Genomic DNA, 16,915 nt, shown 5'->3' on the forward strand with positions numbered 1-16,915 from the left:
CACTTCACACAGCACTGCTGTTTGAGTTGTTAATATGGATTCTAAAGTGTGTCAGAACTCATGAAACAAGAGTCTGCTTGTGCTAAATTGGTTGCTGTTTTGCACGGTTAACAAAAGCTTTAGCACTGGGAGCTTCTCCATGCTTTTTTTTTTTGTACATGAATGGCAAAAATTTCTCCCGTCTCTGAGCAAAATTTTTTCGCCAGCTTCAGCTCTCATTGTCAGCGAAGACTTGAGCCGGCCTGGTTGTCAGACGAATGATGCAACTGTGCTGTAACATCTGCTGCAGGAGCCTACGCCGAGACCCTCTCAGTTCCTCTTCAAAAAAGCCACTTTTTGTGTTATGAAGTTTGCAGGAGGTTTTTCCTCCCTCGTTGTCCGTACAGGACTAAGCTCTTAACCCCTTTCTTCATGTCAGCAATTTACTGCTCATTTTGAACTAGAATTGTTGTCCCTTTATTGCCGAGCTCCTCGCATGTCTAGTTGCTGTTTGGGATTTAATGTTTGGGTTAGACATATTGAAAAGCAGGCTGTTACAGCTGAAATGTTGCTTTTGCTATTAACCTGATCAAAACATCTGTGCATGAACTCACAAACGTAGAAGGATGCCTAGATCAAGGATTGATTCATTATAAACATAACATCAGAGAGGGCTGAAATATGCTTGGCTTAGACGTAAGGTGGAATGAGAATGTAGTTTTAATGTGGTGTTATTGTGCTACATTAAAATGATTGAATAGCTTCAGATTTGAGCTTATGAATGCGTTATAAATATACTATACCTCGGCTTTGTATCTGAGCTTAAAAGCTGTTGATTAATTTTCTATAACAGCAGCTCTGACAATAGTACCAGCTGTAATCATAGTCATTAATGCACTTGTATATTTAAATCATAGGTTAATATTAATGCACTTGTATATTCAAATCATACATTTATATCAATGCACTTGTTTAATATGTGATCAATTCTAACAACACATTCACGTGGACATGTATGGCAGATGCCCCTCATAATCTAAGACTAATATTAAACATGTTAAAAATAAAATGATTTAAACTTACACTTAGCTTTTACTTCCCAAAGATGAAGCTTTCTAAAAAGAGTCTTTTATTTAACATTTATGGACAGAGTCTGTTAGCGCTGTAGTAGCCATTATGTATTCTGACACAGGAAAGTCTTGGGACCTTCACAGAGGACCTTGCACTGTCTGGCTTTTCAGCATCATGACAAGCTTCTTATATATATATATATATATATATATATATATATATATATATATATATATATATATATATATAAATAACTTCAAGAGATAGGGAGTGACTGTTTATAGCTGCTATAATGTAAGTTATAACAGGAACAAACTTGTCTCGTTCAACATTAAACATATCTATATAAATGTTAAAATACAATGTGTCATTGTCTAATTAAATAAAATTGGTAATAGTTGACAAATTGGTGGTAGTTTAAATGGTGGTATAAAAGGAATAACACACTTCGGAGTAGTATATGACATCAGTTCACATCATATCACCCCTTTGTGGATTATTTTCCTATAGCAACGCACCCTGTGGTGTCTTATTTATCTCATTTATTAATATGTGCTTGAGCACAATGCATTAATCTATGTGACTGAAAGTTATTTTCAGTAGATTTGGGCTAGTTCATTTCTGAGCTTTTTGCAATGTTTATGTTGAGATTATGAAGTCAGTGCCTTCTAGATGAAATTGTGTCCAGATTTTCAGAAACCGTGTGCTGACATGAAGCGTTCTCTGCACCCTGATCGATAAAATCTATTTCCCCGATAGTGAAAGTGCACTTTGTGCACTCATAGAAGGGTAGATTGCTTTCAGTGATGAAAGGAAGCAGCGAGTGTCAGTATTGTTATCAGTCAGGTTTGAGCCTGTTTTTGTCACAGTGGCATGACTTGATGCATGTGTAGTGAAGGTGGGGGGCTATTTCTGTGGTTCCTGCTTCTCTATTCATCACATCATGTTTTTTTTCTGAGCAGTTTAATACACAGCATCTACTTGTTTGTAATTCCCTCCCATGGAGATTTAGTAGCTCTGCGGCTTAGTATCAAGTAAATGTCAGCATATCGCTTTTGTATTCTGTCAAAAATTATATTTAACAAAAAAAAAAAACACACACAGTGAAGAGACTATTTATTTTACACATGCAAATAGTGTGCATAGCATGTGTCTAGAGAGCATCGACTCTGGAAAGAGCTGTAGGAGTGTCAACATGAGTCATGGTCAGACGACTGAAGAGACTCAATCTCACCCATGCGCTTCTCACCTCTGCACAGAGGACTTAAGTGCTTATAGTCAAAGTTCATATTGACATTGACGTTATTCTGATTTTCTTTTTCACATTGACTCTGGGGAGGTTTTTTTTATCTGATGCCCCAAGCTTTTTTTTTTTTGTAAGGGATTTATCTGTATGCATATTTATCTGCCACCAATATGTTACTACCAGTGTCCAATATGTAACTAATATTTTTTGCCACTGTTGATGTTTGCAATCAGATTTCAATGTGTTTTTGGTGAGAACATGCGTAGGAATTTTGGCTCACAGTGTGCAGTATTTTAATTTAGTTTCTTAAACCCTTGTCAGATGGCAGATTAAGGTGGGGATGCAAGCAGTTGGAGAGTCGGCGGGACCACACCACAATTCTTCAAATCAGAGAAAGCCTTGACAAGGACGTAAAGCTGGTGTGTTCCAGCCACCTACGGTGTTGCAGTCATGACACTCCATTTCTGTGGTGAGATTGTGAGGCTCTCTGCGGTTTGCCCCTACATTTTTCTCCAACGCAATTCAGCCGTTTCTTTTCTTTTTTTCTTTCTTTTTTTTTCTTTTTTCACGGGCAAGCAATCGCTTGAATGAAATACAACTTGAATATTCATTAATCAACCTCTGTATAGTTTACTGCAGGATGCTCCAGTTTGAAGTGGAATTAGATTGGGACCGTGGTGTGAGCCATGCCGCATCAGGGTGGGTGCATGTGCTCACATCAGCACAGGATGTCACAGGTTCGAGGTGCACTGCTGGGGAGTGTTGTGCCACTTCCTCTCCTAGGTATGAGCATGATGACATTATAGAGGAGTGGGAACATTGATGCTGAACCTTGAGAGTGGGTGGTGTGTATGTGTGCATGTGCGAGGGGCGGGCGGGGGGAAGGGGGGGGGGGGTGTCAGTGCACACAGCTGTCCTGGCATCACTCGACTTCCTCAACTAAAAAGCTATAACTGTGTTATCATCAAGTGTTTAGTTATATACTTGTGGAGCAGGTTAAATATTTTAATGTATGCTCAGAGTATCAAACAACTTCAAAATTGCAAGGACAAGACCACAAGCTCTCAAATTTCTATTGAACAATTTACTGCGAGATCCACAAATAAACAGATATTAATAACTAACTGATACTTTCATACCATTTAACTAATACAAGAATTAATCCTTAGTGTATCAGGAAATAATAAAGCGCAGACATTGCTTTACCCCTCCCAGCCCCCACCCCCAATTTGAAATTTTCCAGTTTTTCTATTGTTACAGACTACAATTGAAATGGACTGTTCGTTTCAGAATGCTCTTTAACAAACTCCAGGGTCTTCCAACCAAGGTGAATGCTTATGTACTCATATATACTCACTATATTGATTTCCCCCAGTTTTTATTCTTTTATTTTGTGCGCATTCATGACATATAATCCTGATTAAGTGAATTTCAGTTCCAGTTTATAATACTACAAAATATGTGACTAGCATTATTAATAAAGATCTTTCCTATTATATAGATGTTAATTAACCCAAGAGTTAACCTATAATGAAAGCTTAGGCAATTTTTCAACAAAAAATTTGGTGTATTGTATCAGGTACCTTCCTACCTGAATAAAACCATAAAAGAAAATACACTTACTGGCCTCTTTAAAAGATCAGAAACTGTTTAGCCCAGATTTAACGCAGTGTTTTTCAAATGACCAGTTTCATTGATCCTATGCCCACTGTAGTCTCAAATTCCTGTTCTTGGCTGACAGGAGTGGAACCCGATGTGGCCTTCTGCAATTGTAGCTCATCAGCCTCATTGTGTGACATCGTGTGTGTTCTAAGATGCTTTCTGTTCACCACAGTTGAAAAGAGTGGTTATTTGTGTTTCTGTAGCCTTCCTTTTAGCCTAAACCTGTCTGGCAGTTCTCCCTTGACTGTTCGCATCAACCAAGCGTTTATGACCGCAGAACTTCTGCACACTGGATGTTTATTGTTTTTCCCACCATTATGTGTAAACTCTGTAGACTGTTGTGTGAAAATCCCAGGAGATCAGCAGTTTCTGAAATATTCAAACCAGCCCGTCTGGCACCAACACTCGAAGTTAGGCCTTAAAAACCACTTTTATTAGCATATACTGCAGTAAATATTGTATACTTAATGTATCAGCTTCCTGTGAGATCTTCAGCACATCCGTTTATATAGTACCATTATTTGGATTTGATTCTGTTGTCTTAAAGCGACTTATTAGCTTTTAAGTGTGAATTGTGTTATGGTATTTAGACCATCCCAAACTACCTGAGCACACTCTACAGTAGAGTAGTTACAGTATTAAGTCACAGTATTAATTAAGAGAATTGAGTTAACAAGATTACCGTTATTAATATTTATATGCGACTTATTTGGCATGTTCAGTATACACTTCATTACTTCCTGATGCGCTAAGGATTAGTGCATGTATAAGGAAGTCCTGTAACAGTTCTCTTCTGGCTATGTGGCCGCTTGTTTCAAGGTGGAATGAAACTGAGAGTAAGAGGTTAGGCTGCCTAGCAGTTTTTCTGTTTTGCTTGCAGAGGATCTTATCGTGCAGGATGACCTGATGTGCTGCGACTTATCTTCTTGTCCACAAATGTAAAGGGCATACAGCCTGGGTCATCACTAATGAGCAGAAAGTAGCAACAATTCAAGGGGCTCACAGCAGGAGCGATGGCATAACAATTCGATGTTGGATAGGATGTCTGATTATATTGTATTTAATATATAAAAATTCAATGTGAAATTAAAGGCGGCCCAGAGACATGTTCTTTCAGGGAGCCAGAATTGACATATCTGTATACAGCCATGGTGTAATCCATGTTTGGAGGAGAAAGCAGTGAAACCCTAACATACTCCATTTCCAAACAGACTGCACAGTAAAAGTTTTAAAAAATTTTTTTTAGAATTACATGGCACAATGGATATGGCACCAAATAAATACCCTTAAAGTAAAGTTCTCTTTTGGCTCTCCATTATAATATCCATGGACTGATTTAGTTCAACAGGTCCAGTCATACATATATCAGTGAAAAACACTAACAGTTTTAAATTATGAGAATTCCAGAAAGGCACTCAGGAAAGAAGCTCTTATAAACTGTTATGAAACATATGCAGCCTTAGCTAACATGTAGCAGGTGACTATCCTCCACAGCTATAAGATTGACCTGCCTGCTAAAATTCAACTGGAGTGTGTTCATATTTGCATATTTCCGGTGTTTTTACTCACTGCTGTTGAATCGTTTGTGTTTTCAAACACATACATTATGTATGTGTTTCTAACTTGAACTTGAACTATGCAAAATTCTTTTCAAGTCACAGTGGAGTAGAAAGAGAGTTTGTTTAGCAAAATCTGACATAATCTTCCTCCATTGCTGTTGTGGCGTATCTGCCTAAACACCTTCCCAGGAATCAGCCAGGAGGTTTGAGGGAAACTTACTGTGATAACCTGTTTGTTGACCCCTCACAACTTTGTGGGAAAATAATACATGGAGTAGGAATGGGGAGATAGTAATAAGCAAGTACAGCCCATATTTCTGGTCTTGGAATAGGAGCAGTTTGGATAAATCAAAATACGATCATCAAGAATTTCACTGGAACAAAAATATTGGCTGCCTAACATGCTTGACAGAGAGAGCGAGAGAGAAAGAGAGAGACAGAGAAGGAGGAGTGTGTGGTGGTGTTTTGTAAGGGGGTGTGGGGAGGTGTGTCTGGAAATTACCCAGGAATGCAGTCAGTTGGTGTTTTAGATTTTTGTCCTTTTTTTCCCAGGAGCTCCCATCAGAACTGTGCCACCTGGTGGATAGCAGGAAACTGTGAGTCTCACATGCTAAATTCTCTGCTCAAGACAGTGATTTTCCCAAGTCAGAGAGGATTTAAGTAACTTGTCACACGCTTAAATTGTATCAAGTTGCACCTCTCGTGCTTCTTCGTTACACAGTCATGATTCATATTGAACTTTGTAGTGGTGGCTTTGGGTTCTCTGAAACTTTCTGTACTCCCCTACTTCGCTGTGTTATGGGGAAGAGAAGAGATTAGCATGCGGGTGCCAAAAAAGAGACTGTAAACAAATGACTGGCTCCTTTTTTTAATGCCATTACTTCATCCAATCACATTTCTGTAAACAGCTCACCACCCACTTATGCCAATAGTACAAGTTTGTATACTGTTTATATACCAATTAAGATTCACATTTCTTGCTGATAATAAGCTAAATATTGTTATTTATACATCCCCATATATATATATATATATATATATATATATATATATATATATATATATATATATATATATATACATATATATATATATATATATATATATATATATATATATATATATATATATATATATATATATATATATGTACAGTATCTCACAAAAGTGAGTACACCCCTCACATTTTTGTGAATATTTGATATATCTTTTAATGTAACAACTCTGAAGAAAAGTAGTGAGTGTACAGCTTGTGTAACAGTGTAAATTTGCTGTCCCCTCAAAATAACTCAACACACAGCCATTAATGTCTAAACCGCTGGCAACAAAAGTGAGTACACCCCTAAGTGAAAATGTACAAATTGGGTCCGATTAGCCATTTTCCCTCCCTGGTGTTATGTGACTTGTTAGTGTTACAAGGTCTCAGGTGTGAATGGGGAGCAGGTGTGTTAAATTTGGTGTCATCGCTCTCACACTCCCTTATACTGGTCACTGGAATTCAACATGGCACCTCATGGCAAAGAACTCTCTAAGGATCTGAAAAAAAATAATTGTTGCTCTACATAAAGATGGGCTAGGCTATAAGAAGATTGCCAAGACCCTGAGACTGAGCTGAAGCACGGTGGTCAAGACCATACAGCGGTTTAACAGGACAGGTTCCACTCAGAACAGGCCTCGCTATGGTCAACCAAAGAAGTTGAGTGCACGTGCTCAGCATCATATCCAGAGGTTGTGTTTGGGAAATAGACATATGAGTGCTGACAGCATTACTGCAAAGGTTGAAGGGGTGGGGGGTCAGCCTGTCAGTGCTCAGACCATACGCCGCACACTCCATCAAATTGGTCTGCATGGCTCTCGTCCCAGAAGGAAGCCTCTTCTAAAGATGATGCACAAGAAAGCCCGCAAACAGTTTGCTGAAGACAAGCAGACTAAGGACATGGATTACTGGAACCATGTCCTGTGGTCTGATGAAAACAAGATAAACTTATTTGGTTCAGATGGTGTCAAGCGTATGTGGCGGCGACCAGGTGAGGAGTACAAAGACAAGTGTGTCTTGCCTACAGTCAAGCATGGTGGTGGGAGTGTCATGGTCTGGGGCTGCATGAGTGCTGCCGGCACTGGGGAACTACAGTTCATTGAGGGAACCATGAATGCAAACATGTACTGTGACATACTGAAGCAGAGCATGATCAGTATGCAGTATTCCAGCATGATAACGACCCCAAACACACATCCAAGACGACCACTGCCTTGCTAAAGAAGCTGAGAGTGAAGGTGATGGACTGGCCAAGCATGTCTCCAGGCCTAAACCCTATTGAGCATCTGTGGGGCATCCTCAAACGGAAGGTGGAGGAGCACAAGGTCTAACATCCACCAGCTCTGTGATGTCGTCATGGAGGAGTGGAAGAGGACTCCAGTGGCAACCTGTGAAGCTCTGGTGAACTCCATGCCCAAGAGTGTTAAGACAGTGCTTGATATAATCAAATATTTATAAAAATGTGAGGGGTGTACTCACTTTTGTGAGATACGATATATATATATATATATATATATATATATATATATATATATATATATATATATATATATATATATATATGTGCACACACATACAGTTATGTGAAAAATAAGTACACCCCATGGAAATGCTTTTTCAAACTTTATATTAATAATATATTAATATAGTTGACTCTATCAAATGACAGATAAAATTGACATTTTGTAGCAATATTCACAATTTAACTTAACAAAAACAGATAAGTCACAGAAAAAGTAAGTACATCCCTACATTTATCACACCTTCAAATCCAAAAAATTAGAATCAGGTGATCAAGATAGTGATTAGAACCTGCTAAAGGAGTGCAGGTGGAAACTGTTTTATTTATACCCCTCTCAAATCTAGTCTCTTGTGTTCCCTTTGCTATTGAGGTGTGTGGTGTCATCATACCAGTATCTAAAGAGTTCTATATGGCCTTCAGAAAAAAAATTTTGTGGATGCCTATGAATCTGGCAAGGGATTTAAATAGATCTCCAAAATATTTGAAATACATCATGTTATGGGGCCATCGATGATAGTAGTGATGAAGGGAAGGAGGTCTTGTAAGATGCATGAGAGCATTGTGGAAGGGACTGGATCTAATGGGCAGGTGGTAGGGTTGCAGGATGACTTGCAGGATCTCTTCTGTTGCTAGAATAGAAAAATATGCCAGTGAAGGAGAAGACAAATACTGAGTGTGTAGTGTAGGAGTTGGGGTAGAAGTGAAGGTCTGGCAGTTTTTTTCAATCTTCCCATCATAAAAGGTGGCAAAGTCTTCAGCAGTCAGGGAGGACAGAGCAGTAGGAGCTTGGGTTGAGAAAAGATGTTGTAGAGCTTTCAAGGATCTTGTGCAGAAGTTTCCAGCTTTTCTTTGAAGAAGGCAAGTCAATTCAGATGAGAATTTGGACAGGAGAGTGTGGTAAGAGGCAAGATATGTGTCAAGTTGTGATTTTTTCCACTTTCTCTCTGCTGTTCTTAATTCTCTCTGATTGCTGCATAACACATCCGATAGGCAAGAAACAGGCCACGAAATCTTCCAGGGTTTAGAAGATAGAGGGCAGAGGAGGTCCATGGATGAGGAAAGTGAGGAGAGGAAAGTGTAGGGTATGTACCCTCCAATGGTAGGGAGGAAAAGTAGTCAGGGTCTGGTAGGGATGATAGGGTACAGGAAGCTATGAAGGAAGGAAGATAGAGTGGAGGTTTCAACGAGTGGGTGCATTGTAGTATTAATAGCTGGCTTTAGGCAGGATAGTGAGAGTGATGGTGAAGGACACCAAGAAATGATCAGAGATGTGGCGTGTGTGGGCGTGAGGGATGTCGAACTCATGGTTGAATTCCCAGGTTAATGCCCCTACAAAGCGTGACTGTATCAAGATGTGTTCTTCCATGTTCTCTTTGGGAGGGGAAGGATATAAGTGTGAAAGGGAATCTGCTTTGGTGTTCTGGGACCTGGGCGATATGAGAGGCAGATCTGAAATCAGACCAAAAAAAAAAAAACAACGCTCAGCATGCTTTAGTTTAGTTGTTTGGCAGCACTGATATATTCAAGGTTGGGGAGTAAATCAAATTGTCTTCAATGTACACAATGACGAACTCGCCCATCATGTCTCTGAGGACATTGATGAAACACTGGAACACCCAACGCACGCAAGAGAGCCCATATGGCATTACGCAGTACTCAATGTGGACAGAGGTGACAGCTAAAGGCTGTTTTCCATTTGGTGCCTTCTCTGATGCAGATTAGGTTATAAGCATTGCACAAATCGAGTTGAGTGAAAATCTTGGCTTCACAAAGCTCTTCCAGTGCTGCTGGGACAAAGGGAAGAGGACAATGATATTTGACAGCGATTTGGCCTTAGACCACCCCCTTTTTTCTGACGACAGGATGAATATACCCTTGTTTCAGGGCATACTTGATGTATTTGTCCATAGCTTGGCTTTCTTTGGCGGAAAGGGGGTATATACAGATGCAGGGGGGCATGGCACCTGCTATGAGCTCATGGTGTCGTCATAGGTATGGTGAGGGGGAAGGCCATTGGCCTTATCCTTGCAGGACACTTCCTTGAAGTCCTGGTGATTTCTCTCTCAGCCCAGTAGATTTGTGGTTCATGTGTGTGTATCCAGGGGAACCCCAGCACAACTGGAAACTTGGTCATGACTGTGATGAGCAGTGTAATGCGTTCTTGGTGCAAGGCACTGAGAGGTTCAGTACAGTGGGTTATTGACCCACCTATGGGTTCAGGGCCCCTTCCATAGCTTCGATGTGCAAGGGGTGTAGGAGTGGCTGGCCCGTCATGTTTAGTCTTTCAATTAATGCACATTGATGAAGTTGCCGGTTGGGAGTTGTAGTTTAGGGTGGCCATCTTTATAGGCTGCGGTACATTTTGTGGGTTGTAGTGTGACACCGATTTCGGTGTATTGTATTCGCATACAATATGAAGGTTATACCCTTTATTCATAAGTTGTTCAGGGCAGCAAGATCAATTTGAATGCATTTAAAGTGGCTTTTCTACTACTCTATATACCAATTTCCTCTTTAGAGACCTTCACACCACTAACACAACTAACTTTATCTTCCAGTCCCATACCTTTTTGTGATCTATCATTCACCTATGTAGAAAGTGAATGAGGAGTTAAATGTAGGGCCTTAGTCTTTGTGTATCACTGATTAATAGAATTAGCAACCTTCAGCTGAAAGAAGCTGAGGAGTTTAGTAGTTTAGTGAGGAGTAGTTCAGTCCAACAAGTGCCCTTTTCCTTGGTTCTTATGTTAGTTGTAGTATGAGTTCCCATTTAGATTTTGTTTTGGAGACACTGCAGTATCTCCAGGAAATTAGGGTGTGGTAAAAATGTGATATGAGTCTCTTCTGAGTTAGAAAGAGTGTCAAGAGCCTTTCCCATGAAGACTTGGGAGGAGGTGTGGGAAATAAGACAAAATATTTCCATGCACATCAACAAAGCTGAAAATAATGAAGCAAGTGGGTATGAATCAGAATTTAGGTTAAGCATAATGATGCACCTGCGTAAAATATGTTGCTAAATAAAGATAAAGATCACCACAGGGTTTAATGCCAGCTAATGTCATAGGACTGATTACCAGTTACCTAGTGCAAATGTTGAGTCTTGAACAGAACTTGGAAAATATTATTAGGAACAGGCCCTCTAGTGCATGCAATTCAATTTAAAGGGAAAAAATGGAATCCACTTAAATCCACAATTTTTTTTTATTTATTATTATCGTATAGCAGACAGTGAAAGGGAGTAGAAAGCAAAGCAGGTAAAGAAAATGACATGCTTGGAATTTTAATGAGAAGCAGTTTATTCTAGGGAATCTAAGCAAATAATTCATTTGCTTAGTCAGTTTTTGACCGTTAGCAGCCTGGTAATAAGATCAAATGTTGGAAAGTGCAAGGCCAATTTTTTTTTGTTGATGTCTGAAGGATCTCCTTTACAATACAAAGAGACTTTCCTGCATAATGTTTGTGCCATTAATTTGATTTGGGCAAAAAAAGGTAGATTTAAAAAGGTAAACATTTTTGCTAAGATATTCATTTTGAAACATTGCCTGGAAGAGATAGAGGTCAGGTTCTCTACCACAAAAAATTAGCTTTCATATATCAAAAATTTCCTGAAGAGTGTGCAAAGATTGTGATACATTACAGAATGGATTACACCACAGAAGCGGTGGAAAGTGGGTGACATAGATAAATTGAAAGGTTATCAGCATACAAACATACCTTGTGTTCACTGCTGTGTAATAGTGGAGGGAATTTTTTTGTAAATGACAAACATCAAAGCAAAAACAACATTAACTTGCATAGCAAATACTTTAGTGAGTATTTTATGCCTATTGCACAATAAGCTGATTAATCATTATGAGCAAAGACAGGAAATGATATTTTGTTTAGGAAAGTATTCATTGCTTGGTGGTTCAGATTTGTTCAGTGAACAGTACAGGTCTACAAATCATCCAGCTAAAAGCATTTATATTTGCAAAAACGTCTTGGTTGCTTGTGTCAGTTCTGAGCCTTGTTTACTTTATAGTTCTGTATTTTGTGGTCCATGTTTCTTTTTAATTTGGCCCTTTTCACATTTTGTGATTATGGAGATTCTTATCCTAATACTATCTGAATGTATGTTGACACCTGATATGGACTATGGTTATAATTTTTGGTTTCACCCCAATAAAGATCACTCTGAGCGTATACACATGTCCCACCTCTAACTATATGTTACAATCATGAAGAAGAATATTAATATGTTTAATTTCTTAATAGAAGAAATTAAAAACTGATATAGAATAATGGTTGAGGAACCACCAGGGAGATACGCATTTTTCAGCATGCTTATGGAAAAGCTTTAGCAATTGTGCTAGATGTTTTAAGTATAGGATATACTTAACCTCTGAAAATACATTTCTTTGTATTATAAAAGACATTTTTTATGAAGCCTGATCTATCTTTTTAAGGCAGGTTCCTTGTGGGAGCATTATATGGGCTTTAAGATTGTTCAGATGAAGAAAACCCTTACAGCCTACAACCATACAAATCCCCTTACAACTGCCCTATTAATTGTCTGGAATCCATGCCAGATCTGTGCCAAAAACCCATGCCACTCATGAGAATCATATTTCTAGGACCTGAAGCATGGTAAGCAGAGCTTGACCTATGTGGAGTATCCCTTCAAATAAATTAGTAATACGTTTTTAACCTCTGAAAAGACACAAACCTCGAACAGAACCTCACCGTTATATGTTCATGGCATCTGCTTGACACATGACTTCACGCATATATAGGATGGCATTACTACACTACCCACACAGCTTTGATATGCTGACACCAAACTCACTGTTCCACCTTTCTTTTACTCTCATGTTTTTCTGTTCTACACTCTTCCCATCTATTTTTAATATTTCACTATTTGCACCAAGAAAACCTGCATTAGACCAACTCCTCAATGTTCAGACACATTGACACAGCATTTATGACATGATAACAGGCCCGGAGCATTAAGCCAACACTGAAATGGTTTGTGTGAAACAGTCCTAGTGTTCACTACTAGAGTCACACGTATCAGTGCTCCATCCTGACATTACATATGGGTTATGAGTGGGTGTTGATTTCATGGTTGCATCCATAATTTGAAGTGGTTATGTCCTCTATCAAAAAGTCCAGTAGTCTAGTCATTCTTTTCATAATTGACTTTCAGTCAGGCTTGCTGCTGTGGTCTGCACAGCAGACAATCGTAGATAAGGGAGAATCTCACAGATAAGGGACAATGCATGTTGCATGGTCTCTGGTGACTCACACACATTTTGTTAACACCCTGGATGCTAGAGCAAACCCAAAGGGAAGGGGACAACCCTCTGCTGATGTGATAGCAGAGGAATTTTAGACCCAGATTGGGATGGATTCTGTCCCTTATTGTTTTGTTTTGTTTTTAAACAGAAAATATCTTTACAAGAACTTTGACAGGTGCTCTGACCACCTCCAATAGGGACTGCACCATAGCTAGTCGCTATTGATCTTGCAATTGTTTCTGGGGCAGACCCTTGTGGTTGGTGTTTTCCTGTATTTTACTGCATACGACAGTATAGCTGGGCTGTATGATCAGGTGGCACATTTGGGCAAACCCGGCAACTGAACAAATCATTTGACTGACTGGAAGGAAATGACTTGAATCAATGAGATGGCTCGACAATATCAATTCAAAAGTTTCGTACATGGGCAGTGATGGCGGGTTGTGGTATTGAACGGGAAAGAAAAAAATCAACTAGCATTCATTCATTTGCTGTTACTAAACCATAGGTTTCATCTCTGTCTTACCCTCTTCAGGAAAACCCCCTGGTCATGGTGAAGTGGTGTAGTCACATGAATCATTAATGAACATGTGAAAGATTCTGGGTATAGACGAGAGCTGAAGTGAGTTGACTGAGGATTAATAAATTGCAGTGCTCTTGCATAGCAAACTCTCCACGAATGCTCTTTTTTGGAAAATAACTAAATAAATAAGAAAAACAAACTACTAATAAATAACTAAATAAATAAATAGATATAATAATCTGACCTTGCTGTAATCCCAGTTGTTTTCCACCTCACTCCATCTCTAGTTTAATAATACATTTGAATGCGTTTGATTTAACAATCTCATGAAGTTCCCAAGCACATACCATGGATTACTATATTTCTAACACTGGTCTGCCAGATTAGAGTTTTTCATACACTGCTATGAAACTTAGTATATAAACAGGACTGCTATGCAGCAGCATTTTACTGTCATTGCTATTGCTATTACTATTTATAACTTGTTATAATAGGACAGTTTATATTACATCATTTCAGATGTCACTCTTCCAGTTATGCCAAGACATTACCACTTTAGGACTAAAAATGTTATCATAATATATTTGCATCATTGCCTCTTTAGCTCTGTTACATCATATCTTTAGGCATTATGCCCATTCTGTATATTGGGCATAATGGCTTTAGCCACTTCGTGTTTCTCCTCATGGGTACTTGTTATGTAGTCCATTTACACTTGCCTCAGTCTACAGAGACCCTCAAGGATAATTCAGTGCTAACAGGACAAATGTGTAACAGGCTGACAACAGACTTAGGCCATTGCACTTCACATACAAATAGATATATTTAACTTGACAGCAGCCAGACACATCCATTGCATTCAGGATGAGCAGTAGATGTCGACATATTATATACGGATCCTGACCTATAAACTCAGCATTAGGATATTTTTTTGGATAAAGGCTACAAAACATCTCTGGTAAACGTTGTAAATGTAAATTAGTTTCTACTAACGTTTAAACTGCTACACTTTACAGTCATATATATGAACACCTGACCATCACACCCATATGCTTGTTGAACATCCCATTACAAAGTTAGTTCCACTTTTGTTGCTGTAACCATCTCCACTCATTAGGAAAGTCTTTCCACTAGATTTTGGATTATGGCTGTGGAAACTTCTGCCTATTCAGCCACAAGAGTATTAGTGAGGTCAGGCACTAATGTCAGGCCAAAAGGTCTGGCACAGAGTTGGTGTTCTAGTTAGTCTCAAGGTGTTCAGAGGGGTTGAGGTCAGGGTTCTGTGAGGTCAGTCAAGTTCTTCCAGTCCAACCTTGGCAAACCATGTCTTCATGAAGCTCGGTTTGTGTACAGGGGCATTGCCATGCTGGAACAGGTTTGAGCCCCATAGTTTTAGTGAAGGGAAATTGTAATGCTACTCCATACAAAGTCATTCTATACAATTGTGTACGTTCAGCTTTGTGGCAACAGTTTAGGGAAGGCCCACATATGGGTGTGATGGTCAGGTGTCCACAAACATTTGGCCATAATGTATATATATTGCCAAAGAAGATACTGTATAGTTGTAGGTTAAGATGTAAAACTTTCAAAAGAGGCCCTTTACTCCACATTCTAAAAAACAACTTGTTGAAACTTTCGAAACTTTTGAAATTTTTGTGATGTTGCAAGGTTAGCGTATTTAAGCTGTTTTAGTTTGTAAAAGCAACTCATACAGAAAGTGACAGTCTATGCGGCATGTTAGTCACACATAAATTAGCTCATTTTCCTATACCTAAACCTACAATTGATATTTAATGATGGAGTCCATTACATATAAAAGTAGTTTTGCCATGATTTTTGCCTGTAATTTTTGCCTCTTGACCCTGAAATGCTCAGCACTATACTTGGATTGGAATCTGTTTTGTATGTTGCTTTAGAAACACCTGCTTTTATACACAGGAATAGATGTAACCTTGGTGACTTGTTTTCGTTGTTAAGATAAGCTAATACACTGGCATCATAAGAGATGTGGTTCTATATTTGGTTTATTTGGTGAAAGCACATTCATTCTGAAAAATGTCTAACTGTTACTTGTTTAAACATTACCTTCATGCATTAGTCACTTACATGAATCTATATAGATTGTGTTTGTGTGTGGAATATAGTTTTAGAGACACAATTTTGTATTGTCATGTGTATTCCAGCAAACCTGGGGGTCCTTTCCATAATGTTTCTGCCCCTCTGTCTGTGCTGATGTCTTAGTAATTATAGGTGCAAAGAGTGTACATCACATGGTACAGTTTTGTCTAAATTAGTGTTTACAATTTGCACACAGGTTCCTGGAGAGATGGGGAGATGTTGTGCTAAAGATGAAATAAAATGATACTCCTATTGTTGTGATAATGGCTTGTCATAACCACATCGGGTGGCTTCAGTGAGATGCTGAGATGGTGTAATCTAGCGTCGCTCTTTGTGGTAGCAGAGTTTTGTGAGAGTGCAGCACACACTGATGTGTGAAGGCTGCTATCAGCTTTCGTAAAGGTCACAGTGTCTTCATACATTAGCATTGCCTGCAATTTCTTGCTTTGGAGAATGTAGAGAATGGATAGTGTCTTTGAATGTTGTATTTAAGCTGTGCCGCATGTAATCAAACAGAATGCATTTATTGCATTGTACTATAATTTGCCTAAGAAACAAAATAAATATAAAGATTCAATAAAATGTAAAAGTTCACAATGCTCCATGTCTTGGCTAGATATCATGTAAGATTTTCAAGTGTTCGCTCATGACTACTGTACAGACTCAAAACATCAAAAGTCTCGCTGTCCTTCTGATATAAAAGGAGTCACATCTGAAACTGGGTTTCCTTTCTTCAGTGTCACAGATGACTTTGCACTCACGCATACAAAAGCTGTCTATTTGCTTGAGCTAGAGTCAATTGTAGAACGGTGAAAATATCAAACTAAATAGTGATGAGAGGGTGGGGTAATGTATACATATGTGATTTTTATTCCCCCAATATATTTTTTTACAGCAGCTTTCTCTGGGTTACCCTTTGACTC

At 38.8% G+C, this 16,915-nt stretch overlaps 1 protein-coding gene across 4 annotated transcripts in view; it reads left to right on the forward strand.

The window, feature by feature from the left end:
* Positions 1–2,746: 2,746 nt before the first annotated feature.
* The window catches only part of lpp (LIM domain containing preferred translocation partner in lipoma), a 239,637-nt gene continuing 225,468 nt past the window's right edge, over positions 2,747–16,915 (forward strand). Inside the window, exon 1 of one of the 4 annotated variants that reach the window (XM_053683518.1) lies at positions 2,747–2,765. The gene's annotated coding sequence lies outside the window, so the exon portion shown is untranslated. Of the gene's footprint in view, positions 2,766–6,088; positions 6,114–16,915 lie in introns of those variants that run through there. The other 3 variants (XM_053683523.1, XM_053683517.1, XM_053683520.1) reach the window with 3 other exon arrangements.

Source organism: Ictalurus punctatus, chromosome 11 (assembly GCF_001660625.3).
Source record: "Ictalurus punctatus breed USDA103 chromosome 11, Coco_2.0, whole genome shotgun sequence".
NCBI classification, from domain to species: domain Eukaryota; kingdom Metazoa; phylum Chordata; class Actinopteri; order Siluriformes; family Ictaluridae; genus Ictalurus; species Ictalurus punctatus.